The following is a 25,559-nucleotide window of genomic DNA, read 5'->3' on the forward strand; positions in this document are numbered from 1 at the left end:
CACATCTAACGATTGTGGTAAATAAAAATTATTTATCATTATTGATTTATATGGAATGACATATTGTCGATAAAATATATCCATGCGATTGATATATCATTCAAAAGAGAATGAAATAAATTGAACGAGAAGTAAACACCAATATGCTGAGGAGTGCGAGGCGGAGTGCTCTAGACCTCGTGAACTGATGTCCAATCAAATCGGAATTTATAAATATTCCAACAAACTGTCACAGTATCAGTCACCCAACATAAATCTTTGATTTTATATTTTTGCAGCATCTAAACATTTCATCGTACTGTTTTCGCGTTTTTCGCAAAACTCTTGCAATTTATGCATAAAACGATTACAATAATTTACAACTTGAATGACCATATTCCATCCAGGCTAAATTAAGTCTTTAATAATCAATTTTGTCTCTGGGTTTAAGATGGGAAAATTATACCAACACACAAATGGGGCAACAAATTATCCAAAAATCTTAATTAAAAATACAAAATTTGAGCATTGGCGTCGATAGCAATCAACGAAAAAGCGAAAATAATTAAAAATGTACACAAAACCAATTTGGTGTTTCTAATTCATTTTATTGAAACAATTATCCCGACGGATTAATTTATTCAAAATTTATTTTATTGAATTTTTTTTGTATCGTTACAAGAATATTAACATTAAATGAAACGAAAAGCAAATACTGACAACGATATAGCCGAACAGTCAAAATATTTGTTTGTTTCGTATATAAACTACATTATAAAGCGACCTCTGAAAGCTCCATCTCAGCTTTAACGAAACTTTTCACCGCCGGCACAATTGTCTTTCTTGTATTATATTCGACGGTAGAAAGAAAAGTTCAATTTTCACTTACCAATATTTGAATCAGTTTTTTTCGGTATACCAAATTTATTATCGTTCAATGGAACGTTATATGGGCTAGACTGTGTTTAAAATCTTTTCCGATTACGAATCAATAAAATCCTCAATCCATTCGAAACAATTGAAAAGTGTAATACTCGCTGATATGTGAAATCGAATTGTTTGTTTTCACCGAAAATTAAATCGGTTCAAGCTGTTCCAAATAAATTGCCAGCAAAATCAATCGACACATTTGCATATTGAAATCTAATCGACGTCATTTTCATCTATGTACAGAACTTCTGTTATAAATATTTAAAAAAAAAATCGGATTTCAAGTCACCAACGTTTTCTCACTATCGATTTTCAGCTATCGCTTTAACATGACACTGTAGTCTCCAAGGTGTCTGACATCCTAAACATTTTCATAAGAAATTTGATAAAACTACTTTTTGAGTTATAAAAATCGAATCGTGAAAGGACAGAAAGGATTTGAGTGTCGAGAAAATAGATTGGTCTTTGATGCAGTTTGTTATTCTACGTTGCACGTATTTCTTTTTGTCCATCTGCAACACAGTGCTAATGACATATAAAAACCATGCAGACAGTAACCTAACGTTAACCAGTGACTCTTCTTATCTTTATTTGAGATTCATTTCAAACATACCAACAAAGCATCTTTTAAATGACCTTACCGAATGTTTATGTAATTCACCCCAAACATAACACGTTACTGCGATATTTGCAGATATTAAAGGAAAAAAAGGTCGAATGGAAGATTTTTCTTCTTGAATTTGAATCGAATATTATAAAATAATTTGAATGAGATACGAAGATAAAGTCTGGCTAAACGTTTGAAATGCATTCCCTATTTTTAACTGTAAAATTGTATGTTTTTTCTTACATCGTCGTCTATGGAAAATGACAAATAAACAGTTTTCCTGTGTTAACCTATCGAATGATTCGAAAAGCTATTTGAAGAACATGTCCCCAACTATACTATAATATTACAGTCATCTGAGTATTGAATTTCTCTTTATTTTTACCAATAATTTGCGATGACTTCTTCCCTAATCCACACCAAAAAATATTGTCGTTCAACATCGGATTAAGGAAACATAAAAATAAACTTTGTAATACTCCAAGTAATGCTACGATTTTCTAGAATGATTTTTTCTTCTTCTCAAAACCGTTAAAATTTACACCCAACAGTTTACAGAAGAAAATGCCAAAGGTGTGTCAGTACATTAAAAAATGTGGAAAACGAAAAAAAGAAATCAGAAGAAAAATACTTTGCCGAGAAAACTTTATTTAGCGTATCAAACGACGGCATAAATTTCGATAATTTTGTATTAATTGATAATACAAACTTTGTTCAGGTGTTCTGGAATAGATAGTCTAAGATGAAAAGTTTAAATCGGATAGATTGTAGGTGAGAATGAAAATATTGATCCGCTAAAATGTGAACCAGGATCAAATATTTTCTTATATGAAACTTAGATAGAACCTAAAAATTGAATGAAGTACTTCATAAGATCGAATGTGACCAGGTCAGTACAAATTAAATTTTATTAGGTGGGACTTACACTCGGTGAGAAATTCTTTTTCTTTGAAATGTATGTGAATGTAGCTAGTCAACGACCTTATTGCTATTTTATTAGTTACATGGAAATATGTCGGAATGCTTGTCTATAACAAAATGTGTTACACAATATGTGTTGTACTGAACACACCAATTCATTCGAACAATTTTTCTTTTACAATGATCTTTGATTATATATTAACTCTCTTCGACTAATCGAAAAAACCGAAGCAATTTCGATATGCACTCATGCAAATTGTAAAATATTGTTTCGTGTAGCTCCAATGATTTTCGTTTGTTATCCACTTCAATTGGTATATATATATATATATATATTGTACTCGATAAAGTTTTAGTAATGTTCGGGTGTTGTTGTTGATTTTATTTTTTATTCATTTGACTTTATCGCTCTATTGGTATTGATAAGGAAAAATCGATTAAAATTTATATAAATAGCATTGGATGCATTTGATAAATTTCATTTGCTTAAATTTCATTCGTCAAATAACTGTTCGATTGGATAGATTCGTATTTCTATCCGTAACAAGAAATTATTGTTCGTGATGAACTATCATCAAAACGAAGAATAAGAAAAAATGAAGACTGTGGTGATATATTTGTGTGCATATAATAATAAAGATGTTTGTGCTGTTTCCATGTTTTACCGACCAAGAGTGCAGAGATAGCAAAAATAAAACCAGCAGACCAACAACATTCAAAAATCCAAACCCGTACTCATTATATATTGGTGAGATATCTTTTAAAATTAGTCAATTCATATGGTAAATTTTATTTTTAAAAGAAGACGAGAAAAAACAAGAAAGAATTCTTCATAAATATACTCTTGAAAGTTTCTATCTTGATAAACATATATTATGTGAATAAAATTAAAATATATTCGAAACTGACTTGTTTTCGTACCATACATCCAAATAAAAGTTTCGGTGTTTGCGCAATGGCAATGGCTGATGCTTCAAAATATTTACACAAAATGTTGGATATTGGGAGTGATTTTCGTTTGTGAGTGTTGGCGTATGAAATTAATCAATATTATCTAAGAGTGTTTGAGTTGACTGCATCTTCTGACGGTTGGAGATATTATCATTTTGTTTTTCTTGCTTATTCCAATAGCAAGTTGAACTGTGACCGATTTTTTTTCCTTTCCTTCATTTTATGTCAGTTCTCCGAGCAAAATTATACAGAAATGTTGATTAGATTTAAAGAAAAAAAAAACAAGCAAACGATTAGACACAGCCGGGTTCTCACCCCGGGACCTTTGTCACTCTCTTTTTTTAATCAAAAATAAAATTGGAAACTATTTAGCATATATTAATGGGAGAAGTTTCTTATGCTAAGAAAAAAAATCGTTCAGCTTCATGACTGTCAACGCAAGACTGAGATTGTATCTTAATTAAACAAATTCATTCTCATTATTTATATCAATTTCGACGTGCACATTGATATCACCTACACCTGACGATACTTTGAAAAAGGAGTCAATCAAATAATGAAAGACGTTATTCGTCAGCATGTCCTTTATGAAAGTTTTACGTACATACATACATAATAGGGAGATTGTGATTTTCACTTATAGTTAAGGGTTTCTCTTGGAACTTGAAAATTATAAGTGGCATCTCCATACATAGTATATGGATAGTCAACTTATAATTTCCCATTTATACGTCAATTTAGGCCTATAAGTGAAAATTGCAATCTCCCTAAGCTATATATATGGGGAAATTCACGTGATTGTAATGTGTAAAATAGCTCACGTGATGGCGTTTCAAATATTTTTATGTATGAAACTCTCTCGTTAGCTACGTCACATGTCTGTAATCTGTGGTATGTCTTTATAAACAGTAAGCAGAATAAACATTAGGTGCACTTCAATTGTTCAAAGCAATGATATAAAAATCTTGTGCTTCATTCGTTTTAACGCTCACATTCGAAATTACCAGTAGGTTCTTCGTTCGTTTCTGTGGATAATAGAGGCTTAGTCAATTGGTATTACAATATTTTTTGCCAGAATTGTTAACTAAATTAATTTCCTATTCAGATAAGGTTTACAGTCTCACATACTCGTAAATCAGAGTAATTTTTATGTATAGAGAATGTGAATTACGTTGCCAGTGCGATTTTTACTTGAAATTCTTTCATAATCAACTCTGTCATTACAATATTCCTAGTTTCATAAAAGAAAATTCAAAGTATATGAGCAAATGCCATGCAAGAGTACAATTTAAATTCAAATTTACCCAAAATATAAATTCCCTTACAATTGCATGAAATTCAACTCGTTGCGCAAACATGAACTATATGTTAATGACAAACATATACGCATGAAATTCTTACAGCACACACAGTAACAGCGCATCCTACTTTATTTTCTATACAAATTTAGAAAAAAACACACATTTTATGTAGGACATTCTTTGTGCACCATTTTTTTCCTTCTTCTTTTACATAACGTCCTTTATAACCAGCAATAAACAAATTGAACCCTTTTCATATTGACCAAAATATTTTCAAATTTTTTATACATTGATTTTGCCATCAGCCGAAAAAAAAAAGTTTTTGTGTCGCTTCTGTTTAATTTTAGAAAATTTAAATAAAAAAATTGTTGCAGCATTTTGAATGGCTCGCATTTTTTTTGGCTGAGAGGATTTATGGTATCATTTTTGGAAGACGTTGAAATTTGTTTTCAACAATAGGACCGTTACCGTTACTCATTTTTAGGCGGAAAGTTATTTTGGGAAGTTTACGTTTTTGAAAGTTCAGCAAGAGTATATGCGATGTTAAACTAATCGTAAATAGGAATTTGAACTGATTTTTTGTCATTTCGTATGTACATATCCTTGGCATAACTATATGGGTAAATAGGTTGTAAGTGTGCTGGGAGTGGGTCCATATTTTTGAAAAAGGTTCACATAAACACCATCAAAAATCGTTCTCATCGTTTATTGTCGTCCAATGACACAATATAGCTGTAACTCTGTAGCTATAAATATTAAAAACCGTTATTTTGCTCTGTACTCCCATTCAATAATTACATGCAGTGACAGTTATTTCTTCAATAAAAACGTTATTCAATCGCTACAGTCTACATAACGATAATTTACATGCAATTTGTTTTCTCCCTTTCGAACATTAAAACAAAGATTAAAACATTTTTCAGTAAATAAACGGTCACATCCAATTAATGGCGCTGTAGCCATCATATATGAATGACTGCAATTATGTCCCTATTTACCGTCGATATGTAAATAAGGTGAAATAAGTCGTGGCGAATATTTGTATAATGTTTCATAGCGTCTCCGAAAAACAAACCCAAAAAGAATTATTAATTAAAATAGGGTTCATCGGTCGATTGATTCGTCTTCAATTTTTTTTTGTTTAACTCGCTACAGTCTGTGTCGTCGTCGAACTAATCGAACAAAAAAAATTCGTTGTGATTGATGCGACTATAATAAGTCAATGCTAAAATAATTTGTTTTCTGAAAATAATTTGTATGTAAATTTAATTGAAAACAATTTGCATATTCGTTGGCATTAATTAGATTGAGTATGACAAAATGACGACGCTAATTCTGATATACCCTTTGCCATCAACATTACTTAGTAAAGTCAATTAAACGAAAGTAGTATTGAGTTTGTCATATGACCGTAGATATGCCTGCTGTAGGCAGAACACGTTGCGAAATCTGCAAGACTGAGTTATTTTCTTTTAATTTAAACGTTTTCATAGAACGAGTGTGTGTATGTTGTCAGACAGATTTCATATACCACCAACATATACAACAAAAATTAAACATTTAACTTATGCGATGACGACACCGAACGAATAAAATATTCCGTTGAATTACTTTTCTTTAAAAAAAAATTACATTAAGCTAGGTGCTAATTGTGGATAGTATAATTCGTTGTTACAGACACAACAACACTATAAATAATGTGGCGATACATGTGCCATACTTGCCATATTTTGTTTTCATACGATTCTTTTGTCGGACAAAACCGATCTATCTTCAAAAAAATGGACAAACATAAAAGAAAAAATTAACTTTCTTATCGTGCAACGCTTGGCGATCGATAAATAAATAAATTACAAATGCAAACATTGTAACAAAACTCATGAATTTTATTGGAATTGATTTTGTATATCGAGACAATCGATATCTGTTATCGAGAAAAAAAAAATCGATTTCAATCAATATAGTCGGTTACGAAGTAGTATAGCCTTGGGCTGGTAAGTGGGACGAAACAGTAACAATTAACAGTCTCAGTATCAATTTTACTTCCCGTATCGTTCAACTTCAAATCACTGGTGAATGCTATACATTTGCTATTGTAAGTTAAAAATACATTTCGTGAAAAGGAAATGTAAATTAAAAATAACATAAACAACTGTATAGACTTGCGACTAGGAAAGTTATTAAATTTTTTGTTCACGTATTTAAAAATGTAAACATGAAATCATCAATTGAGTTGTATTTTCGCTCCTATCTAAATATTTATTAATGGTTTATATATATACTAGCTCATTGTATCAACATAAATAAAATATTTTCGAAATTTACATTACCAGTAACACTGCAACACTGTGTACCGAGAAAAGTAAATTATAAGTTGGATTATTAGCTGGGATGAGAGAGATCAGTAAATAAAAAAAATGTGCTACGTTTGTGTCAATATTAAAATGATTTATGTGAAAGAGAAGATTTTCTTACTTTTATAAAGTTATTGCCCTTAAACGATATTTCCTCGTCTTGGGCTGTATGTATACATGTCTTATTCTCACAATATTCATGTTTATGACGCAAAATGGCAAAATATTTACAAAAGTAAAAATAAATTTCAATCAATCAATCTATCGACCAATCAATCACTTCTAATGTAAAAATTGATTTTTTGTTTCTATGAGTTACGAAAATTTGATTGATTCTGTTTAATATTCTAATTGTGTTGAGGTCTAGTACAAAAGAGATGCAAGTTTCTTATGCGTTGTAGGGCAGTATTAAACTTATACATTTCATTTATCTTATAATTCACCATTTTTTCACGTTTCCAACTTGTAGAAGGTCGAAATATTTTTGAAATCGTTTGTCGGCGAGAGTCTGTTTTAAAATGTTGAGAATTGATTTGGTTTAATTTAGTTTTCTTCAGCACTTTACTTACTCAAGATATGAATGGAATGCTAGATATTTAGCTCAGTAATAGAAATCCATTTCAATCGACATTCAATGTGCATGTAAATTCATTGAAATATGGAGCAACCATTTGGCTACAGACTTGGAACAGACTTAGAAGCTCACTAAATGAGCAGTAAATATTCAAATTCAATGAATTCACATAAGTTTTGGGTTAATCCTACTGTTTCTTACAGTAGCTTAGATTAATTTGCAGAGTTTAAAGAATTGTTTTAAAAAATCTGAAATAGTTGCAGCATTTTCACTTAAATTTTTTTATGTCAGGTCGCGACACGAGTAATCAAGAAATATCAAATAAACTCAAAAACTTTTCCAATTTTATTTTAGAGTAAAAAAAAAATCTGAATTTTTGTTCATTTCACACGTTAATATTCGTAAATAGGTCCGCTGAGAAAACGAATTTAGGTCTTTTGGCAGACATCGCAAACAAAACACTTTTGCTATTTATACGATGCAAAAATCATAAATTAAAACTTTTTTGTTTGATGTGCGATGTACTACACATAAAAATTTCTTCAATGCCTAATAGCCGATTCGTATGCTAGTCTTAGCAGCCAATTATATGTTCACACCGTTAATTTTATGTCAATGACAGAAGCAATTAAATAGTTGATGCATTCGGTGTAGTCAATATTCCAGCCATAAAATCGAATTTCTTTTTCCTATTGAGTGTATATTCCCTTTAAATACCAACAAATCGATAGTTCGCATGCATGATGATGCAAGAAACATTAGACATTGGTAGCCACAGGAAAATATGATGTTTTTCGATTTGAATGTACTCTTCAGATTAAAATAAGTCGCAAAATAAATGTGTCTTTTTGTCGGCACTAACCATAGCCATAAACCTAACAAATATAACGCACGATTGCTATAATAGCACGGTTGAAGCAAATACGAAAAAGATGTCTGAATCATCCTATAATATTTATGTGTATGAAAGAAGTAATAATATTCACTAATCGACACAAAATATAAGCAAACTATTTTACAATTTTCATAGAGATCATCAGTATAAAACGCAACTGATGTTTAAACTAATGATCCAATTGAAATTTATTTACTACAATAGACACAATATAATTTTGCAAAATTTAAATAACTTTATGGCTGATATGGTTATATCTAATAGGTTTACGTAAAACTTGTGTATATGCAAATTCTGAATAATATTATAATTTTGAATATATATTTAAATATTAAATGTGTTTTCTACTAATACCATTTACATTGACATATACGACCATACCATGGAGGTGATGTAATATTAAACATATAGTATTTAACCCTTTTTGCATAAAACAATTTTCACCGAATATAAGCATACGTCTATAAGACATATATTATGAATTCACCATGTTATGCAAGGCATAGAGTAAAATGAAATATTTTAATGAATAATAATAATCCCTTATTGTATGGAGCCGTACACACAAGTTAATTAAAATATAAACAACATGTTATTATTATATACAACATGTATGTACGTACATGTTTCGGTGATAGAAGTCATCGCTGATGGCACAATGGCAAACACTTTTGGATTTTGTTTTAAAATGGATATAATAAACTATTAACTTGTACAAGTGAACATGGCCATATAATGACGTTAAGTCTATATTAAAATGAAAAACAATTAAGACTTAGCGTCATTACCGTCAACTAAAGTCATATAATTATGATTACGTAAAACTGTAATTTTCAAGTTAAATTGAGAATATCAAAAGTTTTAATCGTCGTATAATGTGGATTGAATCTTAGCATAATGTTGAGGATTGATTCAATTATTTTTCCGTTTTTCGCTCTTTTTTGCAATAAATAGAAAGGAGCGGTTGAGTGGTAACATAAAACGGAACGCGAATAAAAACGATTTGCTGTTTTAGTTACAAGGTTCTTCATTTTCTAACCAAGACAGTCAATTATTTTGTCATTTGCTGTTAGTACTGAAAAATGCACTGATTTATTAGTGATACACGGATCCACCTATGAGCGGTCGTTGCCCGGGACAAACGGGTAATTCTTTTTAATTAGTAGTGGTCTGGTACTAGGCGACAAATAATTTAAAATTTTCTTTAATCCAAATTGGATTATCCAATTCCACTCTTTGCCATGATCAACATTCGATTTTAAAATAATCTTAGGAAAAGACAGAATGCAAAAATTGAAGAAATATCAGGTCCAAAACCTTGACCTTCTACCTATTTCTTTGATTCTTTTAACGAGACACAGACGAAAAGAGATCAAGGACCTACTGAATAAATAATATCTCCTGCGTATCGTACAAATATAAATTGACTTCCAATCTGAACACCAGCAAAATTATCAACTGAATGTGATTGCTTCATTAAATTTTGTTTCGTTAATAGCCATTAAAACGGGTGTTGTGTTCAAATGATGGTCGGCTATCATTTATTATGATCTTTTATCAATTTACAATGACAGAATAAACGTAAATGCTCCACGAGTTGTATTCTATCCATGGCATAAAGAGACGTAAAAGCTAATTTTGCTCTTTGACTGGATAAGATTGTTTAACAACGCTTCTGAATTCGTGCAAAATGTAAACACATAAATTTGAATTACACTCAGCAGTAGATATACAACACACACATGCTGTGTTATATAGGTGAATACTCAAGCAGTGTTAAACTCTGCAACTTGTCTTATTACATCTCTTCTCTTATTATATATATGCTAAACCAAATCCATCAACACGATTCCGCCATTATCACGATACAGTCGTACCGAACTTCAAACGGGATTAAAAATATAAAATGAAAGACAAACAATTCAACTTTAAGAATTCATTTCTATTTCGGTTCTTTGACTAAAATTAACTTTCTTTTTCCAGATATGTATTTAAACGTTAATCGGACGGATGATGCTAAACACGACAATCGTAAGTTTAATTTCAAATTAATTACAAATTTAGGTTAGGACAAAATGTTTTACATATAATTCGAATACGAAACGCGATCGTAGTGCTACATGTTTCTTTTTTTGCGTGGAAGACCACACACGAGCACACCACGTTCAATATTGATATGGAATACATATATCTATATGATTTTATAGTACCAATGAGAGTAATACCAATCGCATTTCGTTGTAATTTGCATACAAAAATAAGTGAATGAAACATGTGGTTACATCATTTGAAAGTTATTTGATAAAAAAAAGAGAAAATGGCAGAAGAATATTTTAAATTCAGTATATGCTAAATAGACATATTGAGGACATGTCAAAAGCATACGTGCACGACAGGTTATGCCTTTAAATTTTTATATACCTAACCAAAATAAATGTACTCTATGCTAATATTATATTTGAAAAATTCGTGTCTCAAACATTTTAAAAAATGTTTTTGATGGATTTTCTGTTTGAAAATTCTTTCATAAAAAATTCAAAAACTGTTCTTTTTTTCTCGGCTGCTACACAATAACGTTCCGCCAACATAGCTGTATGTATTATATACATAAATATCTTTCATCAATGTTATCTTTCGATATTTGATACACATGGTGTTCTCATCTCATCTATGCACGCTGAATTTTTTATAGAAAATATTTTGTCGAAATTACATTTCATCTGCCTGATGCACGTCAATACATTATATGAAACCAAATTAGACCTCACATATAAGAAGCATAGATAAAGGAGAAGATGGTAACGGTAAATACGAGGAAGTTGCCTGCATCGACTCACGTAATACCCGTAATCGTATTGTACAAGTTCCGGAGTTTCTTCTTTTTATTTTATTGTAATTGTGGGGCTTACAAGGAACTGGTGAGGGCTTTATTAGCTTTAGTTGGCTTTAGTTTCGACTAGAATCGTCGAAATCACTTTGAAAGTTATTAAATTTTTCGACTCAGGCATACTATGGCAATCAAAACGATTGCAATTGATGTCTAGTGTGAAAAAGTATTTACTTTACTAAAACGTTATGTTTACATGTGAAATAATTTGATATCTCGTATCACGATGAGTAAAAGTATCCGAGGGCTATCAGATACGAGACATCAAATTACTTCACTGGTATAGTAATGAACTTTTTCACACTGAGATCACTTGCAATCGTTTTTCAAACATTTGTTTGCAAATGTATTGCTACATTAAAACATGCTTGCATGTTAAAACTAATGAAGTAGAAGATTTTGCGCTAATCTATTGCTGAAAAACTCAGGTCAATCAAAGTAACAGATTAATTATTTTTATCTATCTAGAACGATAATCTCGAGCTTATCTCCCTAGGGAGTTTTTACTTATCTCGATATATCTGTTCTCGACAGATAAAATATAGTATGCACCTATTGACAGACTGTTATTTTGACGTGTAGGCATTACTGCCCACGCCTTCGGCTCTGGCAATAATGTCCTACACGTCAAAATAACAATCTTGGCAACAGGTACATAATATATATTACAAGCTCTATTCTTGTTATCACCTAGCGTTTCCTTTATAGACTTTAAAAAATTGTAGTTGTAGAACGCACGGATTATCATGGGCTAGATCATGCCCTTTCCGTTAATATTTTCATGCTGAATGGATCACACGAAAAAGCCACATTTTCGTATGTAAGCTCTTCTTCTCTGGTTACTCTCGTTTGCCATTTGAAATAGCATACGAAAAGACAGAATGCCGAGAAACGGAGAGGAGCAGCAGTAACAGCATGTTATCCCTCTAGAGCATTTTTGCTTATCTCGGTATATAAAAAAGTGTATGCACCTCTTGCCAAAATTGTTATCTTGACGTGTGATCATCACGGTTCTCGCCTTCGGCTAGACCAGCAAGAGACCCACACGTCTCGATAGCAATTTTGGGTAGAGATGCATAATCTTATATTATTCTCTTTTCTCATTTCTAACTGATAGAGGACGGTTCGCCTTTTTTCGAAAGATGTCGATGCAACAATCTGGGTGTTAACAGAAAAATAATTAATTTTTTACTCGACAGATTTTGGCAAATAAAATGCCATCATATAGCACATGACCTCAGGACTCTGGAACAATAATCAGTTTTGAAATTGGCTACATATCAGCTTGGTAATAGATTCTTGGACATGATGAAACTACAAAAAACATTTTTTGAAACATTTATCGCCAAGCTGATATAATACTGATTGAAAAACATTACTAGTCTGGAGATCTGAGGTAAAATCCGTCGAGTAAAAATGTGATTAATTTTCTGTTGACACCGGTTTTGTGGCAGCGAGATTTTTCGAAAACTGGGGAACAGTATTTTATCATGTAGAATTAAGAAAAGAGAACTGATGCAGTGATCCCTCTCCCGATAAAAGGAAAATTGTAAATGAAAACCTCGAACTTCTTCAGTCGTTCGCTTTCATATACCTTTTAATCACAGTCTCGCAAAACATTTGCTACATCGAAATAGTTACAACCCCTTCAACAAAATTTCTTGAATTATCAAAATTGTTGACGACGCGGTTAAACAAAATATTATCTTTTATCTATTTTGGCAAAGACATTCACACAGTCATGCCAGTTTTAGATTAAATGTGGCTCAACGATCTAAGTTCTAACGAAATGCTTCGAGTTTTTTTTGCCTTCTTTGACATTTTTCTCATTCTAAAACGATGCACCGAAAATGTATCGTCAATCTAGAGAGTTGGACTCATGTTCCGTTTGATTGCAAATTGGCTATCCAAAATAACTTTTAAAATTTGCGAGACAAGCAAACGAGACGAATTTGTCGGTTTGTGTTGTTGAATATTTAAATCTTCAAGACTCAAGTCAGCTCTGTAATTTTAGAATTATGCCAAGTGAATAACTGATGAAATACGTTTCTCATTTTTATTTATTTATTTTCGACTATAACACGATTGAACACACAGTACTGTTAGTTCAATCAGTTTGTTTTTCGTATAATAAATTCTCTTACCAAAAGTCACACGATTGCTTTTGCAGTAAAACGAATGTTGTTTTGAATTCAAATATGAAAATTGTTTACTAATATTTCGATATCATTCAGATCAAATCTACTTTTTGATGCAATATTAACGAACGTTTGTTGGGTTTTCCCTCTCAAATTACATTTTTATGACTTATCTCGCAAGAAGCTAACCGTAAGAGTGATTAATCCAATTATCAATCACTATATCATGTAAAAAAACCTGACTTTAATTGTTTCGAATTTGTAATTTAAAAAATGGTAACAGCATTTATTGTCGTAAAAAAAATATACCAAGAACGAGACATCATACCATTATTACTGCCACAGAAAATAAGACAATGAACAGAATATGACGACAAAAGTTTTTGCAAGTCACATTGCAGCACAAATAAACTCATAAAAACCGGAAAATTGCACTTAACAAGAATTACATACGTCCACCCATCGGTGGATAGATATATATGTTTTTCTAGACCATCAAATGTTCTATTTTTTTTCCTTTTAAAGCAGAAAGAATATCCCACAAAAGCAATGTCTAATTGAAGGGTGTCTATATGCCAAAATGTACACAACCAGAAATTTCACCTTATTTCTACCATATATACCATTGAAACAATGACAAAAAATGATGCTTATTAACAAGGATTTATGCCTCAGTTCGTCCCATCGGAACATGTCGCTCACAAGATATATTTATATTTTCAATAACAAATATGTCTGCCTGCTTTCATTTCACCCCTCCTCAAAAAGGGTAGTTCTTGATGCTATTGAATTATATATATATATATGTATATGGATGTATTTATATAGCAGTAGGACTGTGTTTTTGCCGTTATACCATTTCCATTGCATTCTGTATTTATTTTACCTTTCTTCGTATACATTTTGTTGTGATACACACCACATTCATTCATATCCCCTCATCTATACGGAGTTTTAGAGATTGTATTCAATCCACCCTACAATTTACTTTTATAAATAAAGAAAATAATACGTGAACGTGCTTGCACGACTCGAAGTAATTCACAAATATTGTTTTCTTGAGATATACATAAATGGGTCATACCTAATATATTTTGTGTTATTACACTCATTACGAATAATGTTTCGATGTTTTTTGGTCGGTGTTCCAGCAAATGTATTATGTATGACCAATAATATTGGTAAATCTAGCGATGAAAATAGATTGAAACGCATCTTAGTGCTGAATATAATATTTGCTTGTGTACAACATTTATTTGTACACAACCCATCCAGATCACACCTTCAATTAAGACTTTTTCCGAAACGAAAATAAAAGAAAAGTGTTTTTCATTTCGTTTCCCATCATATATAGGAATAAGGAGAACAAGATGAAGAAAAACAAAAACCGAGACCATACATTTTGTGATATTGTGTCGTATTTGCTATACAAAATCAAACACACAGTGATACATATTTCAGAGATTATATTTGTTGTTGGCTGTTGTTTTGTGTTGGTCGATTCGAATTCAATTTCGTTTAGAGTATTTGCACTTTATGTTTCATTCGAGCTCCGAGCTTGAGTTATTAGGAGACTTTATCTTTTTTATGGCTTTTACCTTTGGATTTTTCATATAGCAAAGAGTAACTTTGTTCGCAATTTCAGTGTTTATAAATTACATTCTGTGGCGATGATGGGAAAGAATCTGCGAACGGTTGCTATTTCTTAAGGGTGCAAAGTTTGTATTACGAGAATTTAAATCTTTTTTTTTCATTCATTTCTATCACAGACTATAGAATCGTAAAGTTTTACCCACTAATCGTAATGAGGGATTCTTTTGAATTTCGACTGACCGAAATCGGCGCTATTTATTCCGGGACTTTTTTATGTATGCCTAGTTCGGCCTTGGTGCCTAGGCCCCAAAACCAGTCTCAGATATTTTTGATCTTCCAAACCTGGCTGGTTAGTGGCCAAAAGTCGTAGAATGGGGTTTTGTAGTCCGGATTTCATTTCCGTAAGCTGGCGAGGACACGGGCGTGAATGGGTTCGTTGTAAAGCTGATGTCGAATACTCCTGGGGCAAACATAAACTTCATAAAATTTGATGATAAACGGGCGAAAATATGAGTTGCGGAAAATTTCTCAAAGTCGATGTAACATCGGTGAACAGCCAGGTTTGGAAGATCAAAAATATCTGGTACTGGTTTTGGGGCCTAGGCATATATATGAAGGTCCCTTAATAAATAGTGCCGATTCCGGTCAGTCGAAATTCAAAAGAATGCCTCAATTCAAATGACCTGTGGGTTTTATAAAAAATACCATCACTTTGATGAGTACTGTGAAAAGGTACATTAGCACCACGTCAATGACTTAATTAAATGTAAGAATTAAAATCAAAATTGAGTATCATTCTTGAACGAGAACCAACTTAGGTCGAAACACCTACCTTTCAAAGTTTGAGTCACTCGTATCAAACGTATTATCGTATGTAAGAAAACTTTGGCAACAATTGGTTCAAAGATCCACAAGTGTTTCACTGAGTTCAGTCATATTCTATGTAGTAAGTTGCCAAGACAATGAGATGCGAAATCTGCTAGTTCGTTTGTTTCAAAGATGTTTCATACAAAAGCTTTTACTTCATCAGTTTTAACATTTATTTTAAGATAAAAGACAACACTAGCCACTGCTAATCTCTTAATTTAGTCTTTGTAGTCGATAACAGATACGATGTTCAGGTGGTTTAAAGTTCTGATATTATCGAATAATTGACAAAACAAAATTGTATATAAATGACTGTGCAACCGGTAGTAATTTAGTAGAACCAAAAATTTAATTTGACGTCTTTATAAGTCCTGATTATAAAACAGATGACGCCCCAGTTTTTTTTAAACAAATCCACTCTAATCAAAAGAAAAATAAATTTTAAATAAACTGGTAAGAGCTTAAACATAGTCTTTCGAAAATATTACTGGAGATCACATTTATTGAAGTTTGGAGGGTGGGTGTAATACAGAAATACACGAATTTGAGGGTAAATGATCAACAGGTGAGTTTAAATTTTGTCGTGGATGTATACTATGCTCAAATTGCATTTTAGTGAAAGGGTGTAAAAATTTTATGTTTTTCGTCCAAATTTTATTTATAATAAATGTTTCCACTTCAAACGTCTCTGCAACTAATGGATAAAAGAATGACATTTGCTCACTCAGTACTGTCATTATAACATTATCTGGTGTAACACGAAAAAGACATTTATTGAATAGATTTTCCTGCATTCACCACGTTTTTCTGAACTCGTTGAGCTTATGTTTTGTTTATGCAGATCATGTACATAGATTTGTATAAGACACAGCAACTTCTGAAAGGGTTGGAATATTACATTCTGCAAAAACCAAACCTTATATGTTTAACAGAGCACAGAGCATCAATGCTTACGCAATTGACTAAAACATATATACACACACAAAAGGATTGCCACCCTTTTTCTCCTAAGATTGTTTAAACTTAGGTTTACATACATAATGTACGCTCGTATACGACAGAGTGTACCGCTATATATCTATACGATATTATCTAAAAGTAAATTGAGCAGGAAGGTTAGAAAGAACTTTTCATATCAAATTTCTGTCGAGCACCTATTTCGTGTGTTTTTTTTTACGTTAATCAAAAACACACAATTGTTTGAGTCAGCTATTCGGCTACAGAAATGGTATTTAAAGAAGATTAGACGTATAAAACGGAGTTAATTTTATATTAAAGAGAAAAACCAACAATAAAAACCAGAAAATAATTGAACAGAACGAATAAATTTAATGCAACGAAATTTCAGAACTGAAAACACCCACCCGAAAAGTGTATATTTAAAACGTGAGCAGAATCAAGTGTATTGATATAGAAAAATTAAGTATAAATAAATGTATCACGTTGTTGGTCACGACGACAGTATTATATAGTCGGAAAATTGAATTATGGTTTCAATTTTAATTGGCAAACATTTAGAAAACGAAAAATATTTTTGGAATTCATTAATTGGCATCGAAATAAAATAAATTAGAAAAAATTGGATTTGCCGTTTGCCATGAGACTGTCAGCATAAATCGATCGTCAATTAACTAAACAGAATTTTTAAATTTAACTTTTCAATTGGTCAATATATTTTGCGATGTTTATTTGCCGGAAAAAAATTTCTTCGAATCGAAAGCAGGAATGGCTCTGAAATGTATTTATTCGAAGCTTTTCCCGAAATCGATCACTTAACATTAGATACAATGTACCTAACAACGTCCTAGATACAAGAGTCAGTAGCCCTCTCTGTATTCTACGTCCACTTTTATACATATCCATGTTCTACTCAGTCTTGTTAGAAGACAGACAATTGTTTGTTTGTCGAATTAATTAAATATTTTCCATTTATATTTTCGAAATAAATTTGGTATAAACCAGAGTATGGAGACCATAATACCGACTTCGCCAAGGCAAAAAGGCATGTAAATACTGAGTACACACTTTGGTCCCCAGGTAAATAATGTTAAATGTGTGTATATATATGTTCAATAAAATTAAATATTTACATGGCAAAGAAACAGAATATGTTTAGGGGTCGTCCATAAATTATGTAGACAATTTTTTTACATCAGAAGTAGATACAGGTCGAACACACCACACCTTTACCATAATTAAATGAACCTATTGACATTAGAAATTTGTGTCAATTATTTAAACAGCAACTGTACTCCGTTTAAAAATGTGGAATAAAACAGAAATGTCATCCGTCAGAGCACACAGCTCTAAAATAAGAAAATTTTGGCATCGAAAATATTGCACTCTATCAAAATTTCTACAAGCTGCCAAATTAATTATTTGCAATGTTGAAAAAACTATTCACTAGAATTTCGCTCAAAGACTTAATGAATATAAACGCGTGACATGAGGTATTTTTTCTGCGCACATCACAGTCTCAATTATTATTTGTCGCGGTTGTTTTTGACGCAAATAATTAATTGACAACGAAGTCTATCAATAATCGGCCGAAATATGCAATGTAGGGCCTAATATTAAGAATTGACAATTTTTTGGTGAAATTTGGGGAAATTCAGTAAAGTATTTCTCAATATTAAACATTCATTCAATGATGACAACGCAGTTCTTAGTAACAGTCGTAACGTAGTACAATATCGATTACTCTTCCAATAATCGTAGCCGCAGTAGTATAGATATGCACAGGTTATTCTGCAGATTTGTGGCAAGTGCAAACTGATATATCTTGACGTCAATTTGAAATACTAAAAAAATGCAACAATAACTTTTTCAACATATTTGATCGTCACTTTTGCCCCTCAAAATTGTCATTTTTTACTTTCAGTTCCCATAACAAGCATGAAAAACTTTATACGTCACGCGAAAGTGAACGGTCCTTGAGACGTAAATAACTATTACAATTTTCTCAGTTTTCTGACGTTCATCACACCCAAAAAAATGAGATTTTGGATGTACATTAAAATCGCCCGATTTTAACGAGTAACTCGCAGAAAGTACATTTTAAATGTCCAATTTACGGATGAGTAAACTATTGGTCTGATCTTTTTTTTAGGAGTTTTATCCGTACATCGATGTACACTTGATCCGTATACTGCTGTAGGATTAATCCGTACTTATCAGGTGACCGTTGTGATTTCTATATTTGACACGTCAGACTCCTACGACACTGTATATCCTCAAACAAGTTAATTTTGATGGGGCTAGCCAATGCTTAGATTTGTTAAGCAAACCTATTTTCTGGCGGAAGACTGCCAATCAACGATTCATAGTGTCGTGTCAGTTATCAATATAAACGTGCCTTTTTATAGATTTGGCCGACCTCGATCGGTAATTACATGTTTGAGAAAACTTTATTAAAATTTAAAAAAATCGACAAACATTTTGATAATTAGAAACTGACACTTAAAAACCCAACCATGTCACTGCACTGGTCCAATCAATGGTTCACTTTGCTTTTCAAACGTCCATTATAAGCTGTTTCAAATTACATTCACTCTTCTCAGCAGCCCGTTAGTAGTTCAGCTAGTAAGTCTATGCCTGGCAAGTAAGTGGAGCCCGGTTCAAATCCAGTGTAAAATTTTTATTTTTATTTTTAAAATTTTTGCTTGTGTCTCGTCGAAAGTCAGTCAAACAGACGAATCATCAATTAAGTTGCATTTATTCTTAAATAAACATTTAAATGTCATTGCCTGTCTCCATCTGCCAAGTCTGCAACAAGTGAAATTGCCTCAACTCAATCATCAATGGAATGAGTGGTCCACTCAAAAATCAAAAAAGTTTTGTGCTTTGTGTTCAATCGCTCAAAAACACGATAAGACCAATGGTTTACTTATCCGTACACTATGTACATTTAAAACGTATAGTAAATGACACGATGTGTGCTGGGTCGTGTGCTGAAAAAATCTCATTACAATACATCATGCTTTGTGCCAACCGAGAATTGAAATAGACAAGAGCACAAAAAATCATAATTTTCATTGTAAACAATCACTCTTCAAATTTGATCGATCACATTGCTTTGCATTTTCTCAAACGAATGCTGTAACAACTCATACAAATTCCATATCAACACTGCTTTGAGTGTTGTAATATCACATCAAACAGGTGCTGAAATAAGTCAATTTACAACACTAAAATGAGTGCTGAAAAGAGTCGTATTTCAATTCTCGGTGGCACAAAAGATTTTGTGCCACCGAGAATTGAAATACGACGGATTTCAATATCGATAACTAGATTGAAATGTCCAAAATTACAACACCCGTTTTCATGGCTTATTACAACACTCAAACCAGTGTTGAAATGAAATTCGTATGAGTTATTACAGCATTCGTTTTAAAAAAATGCAAAGCAACGTGATCGATCAAATTCGAAGAGTGATTGTTTACAATGAAAATTCTGATTTTTTGTGCATTTGTCTATTTCAATTCTCGGTTGGCACAAAGCATGATGTGTTACACGTATTGTAATGAGATTTTTTCAGCACACGACCCAATTTTCCTTACTCGCTCCGCTCGTAAGGAAAACTTGGGTCTAGTGCTGAAAAAATCAACATTACAATACTTGTAACACAACATACTATTTCAGTTATCATTTTGAATATATCCTTTGATGTAGTTAGCTTCAAGTAAAGATCGTTTAATTTGAGTTGACGTTGATCTTGGTTAATGGTTTTTTCTTTATGATTTGTTTTGTAATTACGTTATAGTTATTTCGTTCTGAAAATTCTATTTACCGTGAATGGCGATGAGCTGTGTTTTTCCTAGAAGGTTTTCCCTGTTAATTATTATTATATTTGTGATGCTCATTAAATGCAATTATTGTTGTGTTCGACCTTCGCATATTGTCTGAATAGATGAATGTAGTTTTATAAGATGCAAAATCATCGTCTCGTTTAGAAAAACATTCAGCATCACATACAAATATACATTCAACATGCGATATACGATCACACTCCTCTCGTGTGACGACTGCCCTGTCATAGACATGTACGGTTTTTTTGTACTGAGTGCTGTTAATAGTGCGAAGTCCGATTATATCACAGAAAGAAAACTAAAATAATTTTTCTTCCACTTATTGTTATGATGACGAATGGACTTAATTGTTGTAAGAGATCTTTTTATTTGAAAACGGACCTACGTCTATTAGTTGTTAGTATATACCTAATACACCTTTGGCCTGAATAGTCCAGAACCGTGATCTCTTTCATTCTCATATACACTTGGTGGCTATACGTTTCCCTTTAAAAGTCGAAAATATTGGAAAAGTTCGTAAACTTTGAAAGACAATATTGCGCAATTGGTGGCGGTATTCCTCGACTCCCTTAGCACTTTCCGGCGTGCCTAAAGTGCCTGCTCGAGCATTATCCCCTACGTCTTAATTACAAATTTGTGAACGAACAAAGCGATTCTTTTGAAAATCCACCTATCAAAATCGGAAAAATGTTGTCTGTGATGGATATTTACATGGTTTGAAAGGTCTTTGCCAGTAGACCTCAAAACAGACCTCAGATAGTCTCGGTTGCACCTGGTTGCTGGTGGAAGATCTCAGAAGGTGGAAAAGATTGTGACCTTGGTAAAATATAAGTGCTTGAAAATGTAAAGTCCACTCTTGAGGACCTTCGTTGAGTGTCACTAGACTAATAAAGTTTTAGATTCTGTTGAAGCGACTGACTTCAGAAAATCATTTAGTTTATGAATACAATCATTCCAAAGGATTTCTTCCACGAGAAATACCCGATTCCTCAAACTGTCGGAGTGCCTCTCGTAAATTGTCCTGAAAAGACTTTAGAGAATTGGCTCGTACCCATATTTAAGCATTTTTGATCCGAAATATTGGGTTCGAGAAAAGGATCAGAAATTTTTAATATTTTGAATTTCACTAGTTTTCTGGGCACTTGATTTGGCTTATCATAGTCGAATTTTTGAAATTTCGAGCAGCTTTTTTTATAAATAAAATTCCGAAATACGGGACTATGGCTGCTTTTAAAATTCTCTTTCCGTTGAATTGATACTTGATTTGAGATGCAATTGACAATCATTCGCAGTTAAACTTTCCAGAAAAATCGAAGAAAGTTAATGTCCATTTTGAATTAACGAATTTGCCCAACCTAACAATGGAGTTTCATTTTGTGCCTAAGGAAATACATGACAAATATTGTGTACACAGTGTGTACTACACACATATACTACACATAAACGTTATAATCCAATTGGAAAACTATTTCTCATTTCTCTACAAGAAACAAAAGTCAATAATTTAAATTCCAATTCGATAAAATTTTATCAAACGAACGTCTAACATTTTTCAATTTACAAAATGCATTCGCTTTAACTGTTCTCGATTATCGAATACCATATTTTCTTGCAACAATATTTGTCAGCCACAACCAAACTATCAATAGCAAGAATCATGTGGGTATACCTAAGATTGAATTATTTTTACAATTTAGATAAAACATTTTCGTGTCAACACACACCTACATTCCATATGCCAATATTTATCATTCCATTTCGATTTTCTCTTTTGGACTTTGTAGCACACAAAATACAAAATTCTGCTTTCTACGATATCCAAAAGATGGCAATAGTGTAGCCGAGTCAGCCATAAACTGTACAGAGAATGGTTGAATGATACGTTTTTTTGTTCAATATTATTCAGTGTAGTAGTACATGTGCCCATGCTATGCATCAATACCAACGCCAAAATACCTTCATTCAATGTTAGTATTTTGGAATGTTCATTTGTATTTGTCACTAGGCGTGGTTCGGACTATTTTCATGCATACATCGACAACTTGTGACACGTATAAGCAATTCTTATACGAACTATGCTTATTATACAAACGCATACACAGCCGGCGAAATAAACTGCCATACCATGTATCCCGATATACGTATATGTGAACATATTTCATATGAAAATTTTCAGAAACACTCTTGAGAATTTTCATTTTATCATTACTCGTCTTGCATGAATGATACGCTTTTCTTACACAATCACACTTTATAAAAAAAATTGCTAAATTAAGATTTAATATTTGATTAAATATTTGCTTTGAATTTCAAGTACGAGATCAAATGTAACACAATGTATGTTACGAAAGTTTGACTACTTATTATGAATGTGGAATTTTCCGGAAACATCTGTGTGCCACATAACAGACAGATATTATACGTTGCCCCATCTTCTAAAAAACGATGCAAAATATTCGTATGTTCGATCAATGATCAACTTTAAATCAATGACTACCGGGCGTATATAATTCACAAAAAAAACATTTAAGTCAATAAACACCGATGCGACTGCTTTCGGCATTCAAATTATGTTCACATAAAAATTTCAATGTTTTTCGGCTCGTAATATTGATGTAGGTTTGGAATGCCTTGCGCGCTATGGATATGCAGGAAGCGATTGTAACTCATTCAATTAAGATCAATTTGAAAATAAAAAGAAATCAATTCATTTGAGCTTACGTGACCGACGGTAAAAAACAGATTCTACAAAAATGTAAAGCGCTGACACATGCATATGAAAACTGTTCATCACTGCCTTAACGTGGCTATATAGAATACTGTTATATCTGTCGTATTTTGGCCATGGTATGCATAACTGTTTTAGGCAGAATTTAATATTTGAAAAGTGGTCATCCGTCAGTCGTTTGAGAATTCTTTTATGCTTTTTCACAGAATAATTTGAGAATAAGTTCAATACATGAAAATTAGTATAGATAAAGTGGCTCAAAACTATTTCAAATATTTCAATTGGTAAGAGCTCCGTTTGTACAAAGCGAAGACGATGAGGTTGATGAGGTTATTTCGACTGAGATGCCAAAGAGGCCAACAATTTTAATTTCAATATATGATAAAATCACCGAATCTAAAACATTGGAATGCTATTCAATCGACTGAACTCATATTTTCTTTGCACAAACTTCCATATTGTTTCGTGTCAAAAAAAAAAAAAAAAATTGGACGGCACACATGTTATATTCATCCACAGTACAAAATCAAGGTCTCGTTTTTCCTTCAATTTATGGAATGAACATTTCGATTTCTTCGTTTCGGTTACGTGTTACAAGCATTTCTGTATGGCATTTTTATTGTTTCAAGATATTACAGCTCTATATCGGACGTAAATTGTGATAAATAACACAGATACGAAGGGTATATAGTGCTCCTAAGACATTTTCAGCTTTGTGATTTGTGTTTGGTCATTACTTATTTTGTATGGTTATGGTAAACGTTGCACTTAGTAATAATGTGTTATTAGGAAACTGATGTACACTTCTGAAATTAGAATTCCTATTGTATGTTCAAAGATTAAATTTTATTCATCGTATGCGAAAGTACTTTGTCTACGATATACACAATTAAAAGTGAAGTACTTAATTTGTACAATTAAATCAATAACAAAGCGTATTAAACGAACAATCACAACTAGAAACTATCGCACCATTGTTGCACGTCCAACAATTGAACAATATTTTATACACCGCATTAATTGAGCATCGCAGCGCGCTTCTCCGTTTTTCCACTTCGTTGAAATTTCTATTGAGTGAATCGTTTGCGTGACAAATTTGAACCATTGCGAGCGAAAAATGTTATGTTTAACGCTGTCCAAAAATATGACGAAATTTTTTTTATATTCACAACCCCTTTGAAAGATATGAAACAACCAACTCCAAAAACGACTTGGTGCCCGCTTAAATGTCTAAATGGTTAAACTGAACCCATTTTAAGAGTTTACTTTTTATTTGTTCCATTCGCTCTATTCTTTCTACTTTAATTTCATCGTTTAATGCTTAATTTTCACTTACCGAAAAAGTACTCCGTGTGAGAGACGAAATTCATTTTTTTTTTAATTTTTGCTTTGTTTACTTGACACATCGTTCTCTCACGGCTCTCTCACGGAGTACTTTTTGTTGATTGGAAACCATACTTAAGCGAACCAGTTCTATTTGCTAATTTAAAACATTTTAAACAATGTGGAACAAATAGAGTTGTGGAGCATAAAAACCATAAAAAGATTAATTGATCTTCCTGTAGCCTGAAGCCAGGGCTTATTTTTAGAAATGGTAATTCTAAAAAATTCAAGAAATTTTGTAAACTTCTTTTTTTGGCTTTGTCAGAATTAGAATGACCAAAAATGTGTTGAATTAAATTAGTTCAGTAAATTGTTTTTTTTTGTCGTATTATTGTTGGTTGCTTCGTCAAAAGAACCGGCAAACTATCATAAGAAGAACAGAGAACAGTGTTGGCGAAGCGATAAATGCACAAGAAATGTAATTCATTCACAGTAATATATTCTTTTGTGCACCGAAATACATTTCAACTATTCGGTGCACCCATCGACGGTATGCATAAATACATCGTAACGTCATTAAAGCATTCCAAAAATCAAACTTTGTATCTCATTTTCAATCTTCAATCAAATATGTATACAAAGTAATGTCTAAATATATTCCAAGGTCTTTATTAAGATGTGTGGTTGATTAAAAACTCAATTT

The 25,559-nt window shown here is 32.1% G+C and overlaps 1 long non-coding RNA gene across 1 annotated transcript in view; it reads left to right on the forward strand.

Annotated features, from left to right (window-relative positions):
* The first annotated feature begins 2,941 nt into the window (after nucleotides 1-2,941).
* The window catches only part of LOC119085743, a 63,249-nt gene continuing 40,631 nt past the window's right edge, over nucleotides 2,942-25,559 (forward strand). Inside the window, exons 1-2 of the long non-coding RNA XR_005089342.1 lie at nucleotides 2,942-3,185; nucleotides 10,496-10,543. This is a non-coding gene — a long non-coding RNA (uncharacterized LOC119085743). The remainder of the gene's footprint in view (nucleotides 3,186-10,495; nucleotides 10,544-25,559) is intronic.

Source organism: Bradysia coprophila, chromosome X (assembly GCF_014529535.1).
Source record: "Bradysia coprophila strain Holo2 chromosome X, BU_Bcop_v1, whole genome shotgun sequence".
NCBI lineage: Eukaryota > Metazoa > Arthropoda > Insecta > Diptera > Sciaridae > Bradysia > Bradysia coprophila.